This window comes from Macrosteles quadrilineatus, unplaced genomic scaffold, assembly GCF_028750875.1.
Source record: "Macrosteles quadrilineatus isolate MER2022 unplaced genomic scaffold, UCM_ALF_1.0 Scaffold_8__2_contigs__length_117827958, whole genome shotgun sequence".
NCBI classification, from domain to species: Eukaryota; Metazoa; Arthropoda; class Insecta; order Hemiptera; family Cicadellidae; genus Macrosteles; species Macrosteles quadrilineatus.
The window spans coordinates 53646684-53658956 of NW_026542601.1; the positions used below are offsets into that span (position 1 = coordinate 53646684).

At 36.6% G+C, this 12273-nt stretch overlaps 1 protein-coding gene across 1 annotated transcript in view; it reads left to right on the plus strand.

Moving 5' to 3' along the window:
• The first annotated feature begins 4294 nt into the window (after window positions 1-4294).
• LOC128999642 (dual specificity tyrosine-phosphorylation-regulated kinase 4-like) overlaps window positions 4295-12273 on the plus strand; it is a 161443-nt gene continuing 153464 nt past the window's right edge. Inside the window, exon 1 of the mRNA XM_054426253.1 lies at window positions 4295-4471. The gene's annotated coding sequence lies outside the window, so the exon portion shown is untranslated. The remainder of the gene's footprint in view (window positions 4472-12273) is intronic.

The window sequence follows — 12273 nt, forward strand, 5'->3', positions numbered from 1 at the left end:
TTTAAATTGTCTTCATCTGATTTGTAACGTAGTGAAAACACGCTCTTAGTATACCTTAGAGAAACCTACCAACTGTCTTCAGTTGGTGTATACGGGAGACATACAATGCCATTTTGAATGGAATCATATCTTAGATCAAATCGTTAATTGAATCACCAGAGAGATGTTTCGTTGTATAAACCGACTACGCCGATAAATTGATTTCCAAATAAGATTTTAAATAGTTTAAATAGCAAAATCTTCCTATTCAGCCTAACTAACCCTTAGGTAAGGTTAGGTTAGTTAGGTTGGGTTAATTATTGGGTGTGGTCGGTATAATACCTAAATGCCCACTCTGCACATATTATACCAAACAGACACATTTCTCAACATATTTAGCTGATTTGATTAGGATACTAGCACGAATATTAGATCAGTAACGGTATGGGTCATAAACAAAAACATATTACTGTACATCACTGGTCTAAATCCTAAAATTTTTTGACAGTTCCATTTAAATAATAATACATAGATGTTTACTTTCGGGCCAGCGATATAGTTTGTGTATGTTTATGATCCATATAGCTTCTATTCTAATACCAGTGGATCCTAGTGAACAACAAATATATTATTAGTAAGTAGGCCTACGTAATTCACGATGTTTATTTACCAGTGACCACTCTAGGACGCGCTTCAGTCGTCCCAACAAAGAACATTCTACAGACAGGTACCATTCTCTACCGGCGACAACCATAAACCCTGTCCTGGCCAGATGTATGTATCATATTAATCAGACCCTGGATGTGGAATGCCCAGACCCCAGATACCCATCTCCGACCAGACCCTAGACCAAGTAGTGACTCACCGCCGGAGTTAATGACCTTTTCTTCCCCTCCTCCCACCGTCTTCTCCACGCCATCCTCATCCACTGCCCAGTTTTGTTTGGTGAGATCGAACGTATTGTGAGTTTCGAAGTAGACTACTTTACTTTTGTTTGGGCTACTCAGTTACTCTGAAGAGAGGTCAAATGTACTCTTAAGTCCTAAAGTAATAGATTATCTACCAAAAACGTGCGTGTCGTGATATTTGATAACTTAACATATTCGAAGTAAGGGGTCCTCGCTCCTCAATAAAAACATGTAAACTCGATCAAACGAACGATAAAAAATTACTTATTAACTCTCAAACATGTGGAATGGAAAAAAGCTCAAAATGAGTTTTGAATCCTTATAAAGATTCCGTGAACTTAAAGAAAAAAACAGACTCAGATCTTACAATCTTGGTACAGTAGGTTAAAATTGTGTATAATAAAATGACACGTTGTATTTTCAATGTCTACTTTTATAACTGGGCTCAATTATTCATTCCCATAAAAAAAAAATTTATTGGATAGAATAAAATTAGCTTTTCCGGAGTTATAAATTCTTCTTCTGTATTCCTTTTTATCCTACCTTTTGTTGTCTAACCTTGAAGTTGATTTAAATTTTACCACCTTCATAAATAAATAATAACGATGATTTTATCATTTTTGCTAATAACTAAAAATGATGAGTCATTACCTTTGAGTCGTTAAAGAAAAAATATTCTTAGGCTAACGTATTTAATAGTCAATGGTTTTAATGGTTTTAGTGAATGGAGGTAATGGATCTTTTCATTGATTTATTTTTAGACAAATTAATAATCTAACTAAGGGTTCTAGGAAGACGGTATAAATATGCTGTTTCTCTTCCAATTTCATTTGTTGCGGTACCAGTACTAATAATAGCTGAACCTAAATTGGTATGTTACTCGTATCCAGAAAAAAATCATGAGCTTTTAGATTATTGAAAACTAGACGCAAATGTCCTTGATCAGTGATAATGGGGATTTCCTCAAAATGGTCCTGGACGAAGAACTGTTTCCTAAAGCTGTGATCTCATTCACCCAACTCTCATCCTTCACTCATATTGTATTTTAAATACTCTGGTGTTGACGTTGTACAAACCTAATTTATTATGTATATTATTAGGTCTAGCAGTCAACTTCCTTTCCGATATCTTGACTTTGGGCTTTGCCCCATGATTTCATCGTTATGAATATGGGCATCATGAACTTGAGACTCAATATCAGCTCATTGAAATCAATGTACAGTAATAGATACGGATACTTAGAAGGCTACGTTTACTTATATCAATAAAACAAACTAATTCTAACAAATGTGGTTCTCTTTAATCAGAGATGACAATAGATTAATCGTTTTTCTACATTAGATAAGAAAACCGAATTTTGGGGGGGGTTGTATAGAGGAAAGGAAATAGCACAGAATCACAGAATCAAGACAGAAACTCAATTTACTCTAATTCTAACTTTATTCAAATTACTATATTTCTATTAATTTATTCCTACCTTTATTCTAATTTCTTAGGTACTTTATTCTGTTTCTGTTTTTTTTATTCTGTTTCTAAATTACCTAAGTCAATAATTTACGTACTAGTTTCTTATTTTAAACCAATAACAATGAAACTTAATTTTTGGAAGGAACCACTGTCTTTCTGGATAGACTTTACAAGATCGCGCCACTCATCCTACACTCATCTCCATTAATACTAAAGTATGGAACAATTTCATTATTTATAAGAAAAGTTTATTTATTTTTGAATTGGTTATCATTTATAAATTTGGTTGTTGTACGAGATTTACGACTATTTTTATTGTCTCACTTGCCAACGTTGAGTTGACAAAAAGTTTGCACAATCGCTCAGGACAGGAACAAAGTGAACAACTCAAAAGACGAATCACATTTTTCGCTTCATTCGACGAAAGTTGAGTTCCTTATCAATATCAAACATCTTCGTCTTTCCTTCCGCTTTATTTGTTCACTTCACTCTTCATTTAGTTCATCGACTTTTACGTGGAAGTTTCATAAATCAATCTTTACTCTCTTTACGAAGTTTTGAGAAATTTGTTTACCCTGCAGGTTCTCTAACTTGGAGACGTCCCGTAGTTGAAAAGTAAGATTTTTCTCACCGTTTAAGTTTTTATTCAACTGAAAGTTAAAAACAAATTTAATTGATCTTGGGTGGATGGGTAAAACTATTGTATTTAACATTTTATTTTTAAGAAAACATATAAAGTATGATTCTCAGCCCAATTTATCAATTGGCAAATCCAAGATAAAATTTCATTCTGAAGATAATTCTAGATGTCCTTAATCATTGGGATGAAATGAAAAGAATATATATGTAATCTTAGAAACAAAGCTAGGCTACACAAGGCTCCATTCTACGCTCATTCGTCATTCATATCTGGGCACAAATACGTCCTTTAGTGTCCCCGTCTTAATAAATAATTTGTGTCAATAAAAGGAACAGTATTTTCTTATTCATACACTCGAATTCAAAAACTTTTTGAAACTTGGTTAGTTACACCTAATGCCTGCAAAAATAAAATTGCTCCATGTTGAACTATAAAATACTGTAGAAGTAGTAATTTACTTAAAACATTATTGTCTGGGAGCGAGCAGGTCTAGTGGTAGAGCGCGGATTCAAATCCTGCCAAATCATCATGGTATTTTATCTAAGTGATAATGCCGCTACCCCTAGCTAGCTCAACAAAACAAACTCAGGCAGACGCTTGAAAAGCGCCCGGACCTCCAAGGTCCCTCTTAGGACGGTGCGAAAAGAGCCCGGTCTCTTTCTAGAACTTTCACAACGGGTCTTCAAAGGAGAAAGAACCAATAACACAGTTGAAATACATGAAATTATTTACAATATTAAAAGATACACTGTTAAAAAATACATAAATAAAATATAGGCTATATTATTCAAAGATATTTACATTACTAAAAACTAAAAGATATAGTCTGTTTACCTTACCTAACCTAACCTAACCTAACCAAACTCAACCAAACACAACCAAACACAACACTATTTACTAAAACACTACTATATATACACACAATTTATAGTCAGCGTCCTCCTCCTCAGGTACCTGTGGAGACCCGGGCTCTTTCCACGCTTAAGATTAGTGAACCTAATGGGGATAAAAATTTCGGGCTCTTTTCATGTGCTCCGCTCAAGCTCAGTAATGTAAAATCAATCCCGGGCTCGTGCCTCGCGTCCTTGGACAAAACCAAGATAATGTGCTATTTATTACTAATTATTTGTTATACTTTTAGTAATAAGTTTACTCTTCCACAAACACCACGTCTTTCGGATCTTCTGTATCTGAACACTCGGCCGTGTTCGGTCATGTTCGGATTGTTTCGGGTGTTTCCGCCGCGATTCACGCTCTCAGCTGGGCTGGAGAAAAAAGAAAGACAGAGTTCGTCAGTCCGGGAGCGCGCTAGGTGTTGTTAGTGGTGGTTGGAGGTTATGCTCGCTTTGTAGTGGTTTGTGACTTGTGTTTTGTGATTTACAATCAAATATCAATGTTTTATTGTATGTAAAGATTGTTATAAGCCTCGTTTCATATCCACCAACAACCTCTTCGACCGAGCTAGTTCATTTTTATGGTGAGTGATTATTGTTTGTTTTTGTTTTCATTGTTGTCAAGCCATGCTGTGTGCAGTAGATTCATTGTTACAGCTTTTAAGAGTTGTTGATTTCAGATTGTTGTATCATAATATTCCCCATTGTCAAATGGGTTTAATCACGTATAAACATTACAGTTTACGATGGTAGTTCAGTATTACAAATAATATCAGAGCAGTAAGTTATATTTAGTTTATCTGGTATCTATTTAATTTTTTTAAGCCAACAAATCATGATCTTTATTAATTTTTAGTTATTTACCTTGTAATCGTATCTAACACATTAATTTTATTTTTGCATTCTACATCTCAATTTTTCTTTCGTTCGTAGGCCTATTGCTTTTTGGCGAGAATATGGCAAATGTAGGTACACACAATATTGTGTAACACGTATACATTATTAATTAATTTATTCATTTTGACATTATTCACTTATTTCTTACCGATATTGAGAAATCGAGGATAAAAAGTGCGCTCCACTTTCGTATAAAATGAAATAATTTTACAGTATGACATAACCCCTATGTCTATTTAATAATTTTGTTAAAAAACTATAACATAACTTTAACTTAGCCTACTTTAAAAACAAAATGTTTCGTCAATTAATTGTATGCCAATGTTTCACTCAAGATTATATAAGCCATAGGGAAGCTTGTTTATTGACAAAAGCATATTTATATTGTTTGTTCGACAGTTAACGATTAACGATTGTTAAGCATTCATAATCTATTTCATAATAGACTAGCCAATATAATACAATCAGTATAATACAATCGTTCGATTTGCCTCCTACATTTTTGTTCCCTCTACGCTTATGTAACATGGATTTTGCATTAATAACTACTACTTTTTTATTTTTACCTTCATTAAGTGGCCTTTACGCAAAAGCAACAGCCACACATCTCACACATTCATCATCCTCTGTTATGTAGCTTATTTGTAACGACAAAGGAAAAAGGAAGTTGGAATTGAATGTTAGTGAGACGGCTCACTGCAAATTGTCCAACAAAGCCATAATAGAGCCGCAAATTATACAACAATGGTGTCAATCATAGTTATAGAGCGTCGCCCTCCGCATCAAATTGACAAAATCGGATGGACCCGCATATCGAAAATGATCCCAGGATTCATTAATTGATTGTAAATGAAAATCGTGTAGAAAAACTTATAAAATGAGTTTAAATCGTATCCCTGTATTTACAATGTACAGTACCTAGTGTGAGTCTAGCACTAGTCGTCGGTCCACCGGGATTGCATTTCTTCAAGTTCAGAAAATACTCCAAGTTCAACTTTAGTTTTTGCCTTCATTATCGGGTTTGGTTAGGTTAGGATACATTCCATCTTCCACCCGATTACCCGGTTACCTAGGGTAGCGTTGGCGCAATCCCGGTGTTTGCCAGGCTGCTAGTCTTCAACGCATCGAGCTTCGGTGCAAACCCTCTGATGCAAGGGAGGGCCGATTTACAGCATATCTACAAAACTATAGAACCGCCATCCGGGCGTAAAAAAGCGTTCATGACTCCTTAATTGAAAATGGCACATACCACCACAGTACCAAGCCAAACATAGGCTATACAATACAGTTGTTAACTGGCGGTGGCGACTATTTATATGGGAGAGCCCAGTCATCGTATTATCAACAGACTTTCCTCGTAATTGACAATCCCGTGTCTTACAGGGTGTGTCACTAATTAATTCACTAACCCAACGATGTTTATGCATTATAAGTTAAAAATAAAATTCAAGTTTTGTAATATGAGTGTACTCCTGTCCGTGACAGAATTTGAACCCTTGATAGTCCTATTATTGTATAAGATGTTTTCTCCTGACGAAATAACATTGCGAAGTAAAACATGTACGCATTTTGTAAAATGGTAACCGCCGTAAAGAAATTAAAAAAATAATTATTTGCAAAATTAACTATTGTCCCTTTGGATAGCAAAGTTCGATCAAGGCTAGCTGAATGCAGCGTCTCAACGAGCAACAGATTTCAGAATCACCGAGAACTAATTTAAGTGGTCTAAAATAAATTAATGTCTCTTATGGCCGTCATGTTGTTGTGTATTGTGGTGCACCATAATAGGTATTGTACTGTTTACGATCGTTATAGATGAATTTTGAATACACACTAGAGGCGGCAATTCATCAGGGATCGGTTTAACATTAATGGCTCACATTCAAGGGCGCATCTTCAGCTCTCAACTCTCATTTACACTTTAATAAACAAATGGAATTTTAATAGATTTATTGTAGTTTTAATAACGTTTTTATTAAGCTAAACATTGACTTTGAATGGAGCAAGTAGATTTCTCGTTCTATTGAAAAATCCAGCCTGTTATGAGCAACAGCTTGCATTCGGTTCGGACGTATAAATTCAATATAAATCGGATTTAGTTTGGTCTAAAACAAAATAAGAAACATGCTAATACCTATTATACTTCAAGTAAATGTATAGGGATGGTAATCTCTTTTTAAATGTCAGCTTTACCTACAGACGTGTACCTACGTACAGACGTAGGCGTATACATTCAATTGGGGTTAAACATGTGTTTATTTATGTAAGCATTTCAAATTAATCATATACTTGATCTATATCGGGACAACTTATATTATCATAACACAATCCGACCTGTCACCGAGTTATTAAACCAGCATGGTTGCAAACAAATAATTACAATGTAGGCAATAATTACAATAATTATCTCTTGGGCTTGCAGTGGTTTGAACTGGCAAGGTTTGGTGTGTGACATGGAAGGACAGACTCGCTTTGTTATTTCAGGGACGGATCCAGAAAGCGTTTTAAAGGAGAGACTTGTCCCGAGGGTCCAGGGGTCCTCTCCCAAAAGATATTTAGGGTTCCAGAGGCTTCCTTTGGGAATTGTTCTAAGAACTCTGCCTCAAATGAGATACTCAAAAGAGTTATGTCTGGGATCGAAGCTTATTTCTCGCACATTTACTGAAATTTAAAGACTCTGATATTGTAGCCGAAGTGTAAAGCTTGAATCTATTGATGGTGTTTCGAAACTGGTCTCATCAGTAACAAAGCTACACAAGACGTTGCATTCCGTTTTACCCTAATCCTTCACTTTACTCGTATTTTGGTTGAAATTCGCTCAGTTGCAACCCCGTCGCAATTGGTAATATGATCCAACAACAAAACTACAAAAATCTACCCTAAAACACTGAAAAGTAACGAACATTAAATAGGTACATCAAAACATATCGGGTTCAGAAAACAACTTTTTACAATCGGAAGTCTTCTTGAACTTTTCAAAGTCAATGCCTACATAAACATTACATACCACGAAATCGTTGAAATTATCCATGAGAATGATATGAATATGAATATAGAGTATGTTTTGGTTTACCTACAGCACGAGTGTTGCAGTTTTGTAACACAGTACTGGACTCGCCCTGACATTTGAGCTTCCACCAGCTGTTACCAAGGTCGAACTGCACCTTCCACCTTCCCTACACCTCCAGACTGACTCTCCTCCTACCCTACATCCCATCTAGGACAGTAACAAGATCCTGCAGGTTTTCAAAGGAAAGGCTGAGACATGTTTAGATAAAACACGATTTCTCAAGACACTGTACATAGGAGTACTTGAAGAACAGACGCTTGAGTTCGGATTCTCATTCTGGAATAGGCTTAGTTATAGATTATTTTTTCGAGTCAGTATGAAGATAGTGTCCATCGGTGGGGTTGAGTTGAAACTATTTAAATAACTGGGTGTGACTTGTAATGAGTTCACCTGTCTGTGGTGGGTAAAGCTAGGTTGGAGATATCCACCATAAAAGTCCTTTTATCAATGGTTCCACGCAAAATAAAGGGACTATGATTTTGGCTTGGATAACGGATGTTGGGATGGGTGGATTCTTTGGTAGTTTCACTTCGAATCAGGCATCTTATTACATTTTACATAAAATTCTTCAAGGAACATTTTACATATCCGTCTAGGGCTCATGAAAAATCCTGACTGTAGGCCTTTGGTTTCCACCGGAAACCTGTGCATAAGAGGATTGTTGTTTTAGTCCATTATACGAGAGAATCTTTAAACGAATAGACGTTTCCAGATCTTTGAACAGCTTCTGGCAGCTCGAAGAGTTCCACACCATATTCAATTTAAAAAATGTATATTTTTAGACCAATTTAATCTCTGTGATTGTGTTTTACTTGCAATTTTTAGTTTTGAGCATTTTACACCTGAAAACCTAGATCCAAATGTCCTAACAGTGCCGCGATGTAAGTCGTGGCCGAATGTATAACGGGTCAGATGGAAAGGAAGCGATGTGGTGCACGCGTCAGATTATTATTAATAGAGGAAGATTCGCTTTCTCGGCCGAGAATCAGAACAGAGCAGGCGAAACTGCGACCTCTCACCTACGATCTTGGATGTCGTAACACACTCTAAATTGGCCCTCGGCAACAGTTAAGGAGGGTTTTGTCCATGGTTGTAGAAGAACAGAGGTCACAGAATGAAGAAGTGAATAAGAAGGCCTCGTAATGCATACTAATTGCTGCTTGAAACATCTTAGAACGTTATGCAATTGTCAAACTTGTAGTAGTTGTTTGATACTTCCTGGATTGATATAAAAAAAAAACAATAAATACACGTAGCTTTTGTTTGTACTTTGAGCTGAGATGGTTATAGTTCATTGACTGGTTTTTTAGAATTCGGAACAACATCATCCTGTTAGTTACACGTTTGTAAAACATTAACAATCAAGAGGTTGGGAAATAAAACCCGCATGGTAAAGAAAATGTATACAACTGTATTATATAATGATTAAATTAATTTTTAAACCCCTAAATAATTTGCAATACAACTTGAAAGTGATAAGAATCCGTCTATAGTAGACTCAGCCGGTCAGTCAACCTGTGTGTGATGAATTAACAGCTGATTCTAATAAATGCGGCGGCCGCGGATTGTCGGGGAATTGATTAGTAGGCAGGAGCTCTGGACGAGTTTACTGTGAATAAATTATTGTAAACATACTATAATATTCATATACTCACTCTAGTTGGGCGTAATCGAACAGATTATTTAATATCGCGGCAAGTCTTCGGTTAGCGCCGAAATAATAGCTTCCTGTGTCTTCAGCTTCAGGGGTGGCAAATAAATAATTTGGGTAAGTGAACACATTAAATGGGAAACAGTCATGTGTTTAAACACCACAGTTACTATGATAGGTATCTATCTATATGTCAAAATCTTGTTACGAAACGTAACGAAATAAAAAAGTAATTAAATGTAAATTAAAATGTTGTGGTGTTTCTTTTTTTTCAATTGCATCGCCTTTAAATATAAATCCCCACGGGGTTTAGTTACAGTATGTGTGATCTTCGGGACTTAAATACATATTAATGTTATTTATTCACTTTGTATTATGTCTGCTCAGACGGTTACGAGATGTTAACTATGGTTAATTAATGCGTAAGTAGTTTTAGCGTCATCAAAAAGTTAAAATGTTACACACTACTTCTTATACTGTACACATTCCACCGGTTAAATTGATTGCTATAATTTCCCGTAATAATTAATTCAAACGATGTTTATAAATTTATAATAATCTATTGGATTTTATTCGATAAAAATGATAATAAACTTGTTTTTGGTAAGTACTCAATTGCTGTTCGCTGTGTACATTAGGTATAAATTATAGAATAATATGATTATCGAAAGCACAGTTGATTGGTACAATTAAAATACTGTTAGTTTAGACTCCATATTATTATATTATTTTGACTCGCTTATCACCGTTTGCTCCTTTATAAAATCCACAGAAACCACATCTTCTTTACAACACAGATGACGTGAACACACATAACAGAATGGAAGAAGAAAGAAAGTAAAGAAAGGAAAGGATGAAGGCGCGTGGGAGAACAGGATGAAGTAGAGGTCAATATACTGGTGGGAAAGCAAGCTACAAAGAGACCACTGGAGCATTACTTGTACAATTTACTTCCATTATCACATTTGCGAACCGCAGTGGTAGCAGCTCCCGGTCTGTCCTCTTGTAACTACTGTACTCTCCTACTCAGAGGATCTCAGCACTCCACTCCACCTCGAGAGATCTGCCCATCAGCGCGCCTTGGTTGCTATTGAAATGTCTGTAGCTTATAATCGCTGTTCGATTGCAATTGTTAAGATGCCTTTTGCTAATATTCTTCCTTACACAGTAATCAACATTTTTCACTTTGAATATCTATCTTAATTCCAAGAAACGTCGGGTTTACCTCAAAATAGCCTGATTTTCTAGATGATCAGATGCATTTGTGTTTAGAGGTACTGTTTTGATAACATGTTATACGCTTCTGTTGTTTGTAGTTAGAGTAAAGTATGGAAAATGTAGTAATATGGTGCACCGTAATAATATATCATATTAAAAACCCTCGCGTTTTAAAATGAAATTTCGTATTGCAAAACATTGAGATCAACCGTGGGGATGTAAGACTGTAAGCAAAATTCCAAATTATGACTAAACCTAAGTTAAACACTCTCGAGTTAGCCAGAGTTAAAGTTGCGCTAAGTTATAACCAATTAGAAATAAGAGTGATTTAAGGGCTAGAAAATCTAAACTAATGGTTACAATTTTTATGTGTGCTAGAACCAACAAACGAGCAAATGGTATTGGTAAAGCAATGCTAGATGAACTAGACCCAGCAGGAGTCTATAGTGCTGGAGCCACGCTAGAGCGGTTCCCACGTAGCGACCCGTATCTACAGTAACATGATAGGTCCCCAATTACGCACCCTCATGCGACTTCCGCAGCAGCTGGTGTGACAGACTGACGTATGGTACACTGTACACTACCGAAACTGTCTACGACCCCGCCCACTCATAGCAGACACACCCTTAATACTTTGTTATTTTCTTTCATTATACTCAAAGAGATTAGTTGAAGAACACCCCTACCGGTATGTAAGGCTGTTTTTGAATAATTGAATAACCTGGGTTAGAACATGTTAACACTACGTAAGCATGCTCATGAAATTAGTTAACTCTGTGACATTCTATAAAATGTTCAAAAAAGACTTATTACAATAGGCCTATACTCTGTCTTACTTATACACGTAAACGCTCCGATTATTTATAATAGTATAATTTGTATTCAGGAACATTTTAGAAATGAAATAGGTGAAAGTCAATTCGGTGGTATGCGGTATAACAAAACATTTGTTTCCCAACACACGATAGCAGCAGAGTTTTGCCAATATATAAAAACATGAAGAAATGCATGACTAGAATGAATCTGAGTCACTGGCGGCTAGTTTACTCCTTGTTAGTCCATTCATTCGTTTACCTCCGCCTCGATGAGTAATCACCTAAGGACACTCCACAATGAGTGGGTGTAGCCGAGTTGAGGTAGCCAACAACGATAATCGGTCAACTATACCCTGAGAACACAACGAAACAAAAAGCAAAAAGCGCCGAAAGCTGGGTCAGTGAGCAATATCATAATTACAAGCCGGTCTGCGCAGCCGTAATGGTTATGTCTAATACATGCAGCGGCTAGTCTCGGCGGAGGGAGCCGAGCGCTGTCGGGAGTGCCCGAAGTACGACGCATGCGCACGACTCCTTTGTTGGACAGAACTATATTTGCTTACCTGTATCTAGTCGTGCCCCCCTCCCCCGGACAACGGGACGGCGAAACCGGTCTGGCTTTGTCTGGTGTGGGACGGGGAACGGGGGACTGCGAAATGCAGCGCCGGTCGCTGCCTCTTGCCGCCCACTTTCACAGGTGCTTTAAACCGTCTATGGTTCAGAGCTCAGCACGTA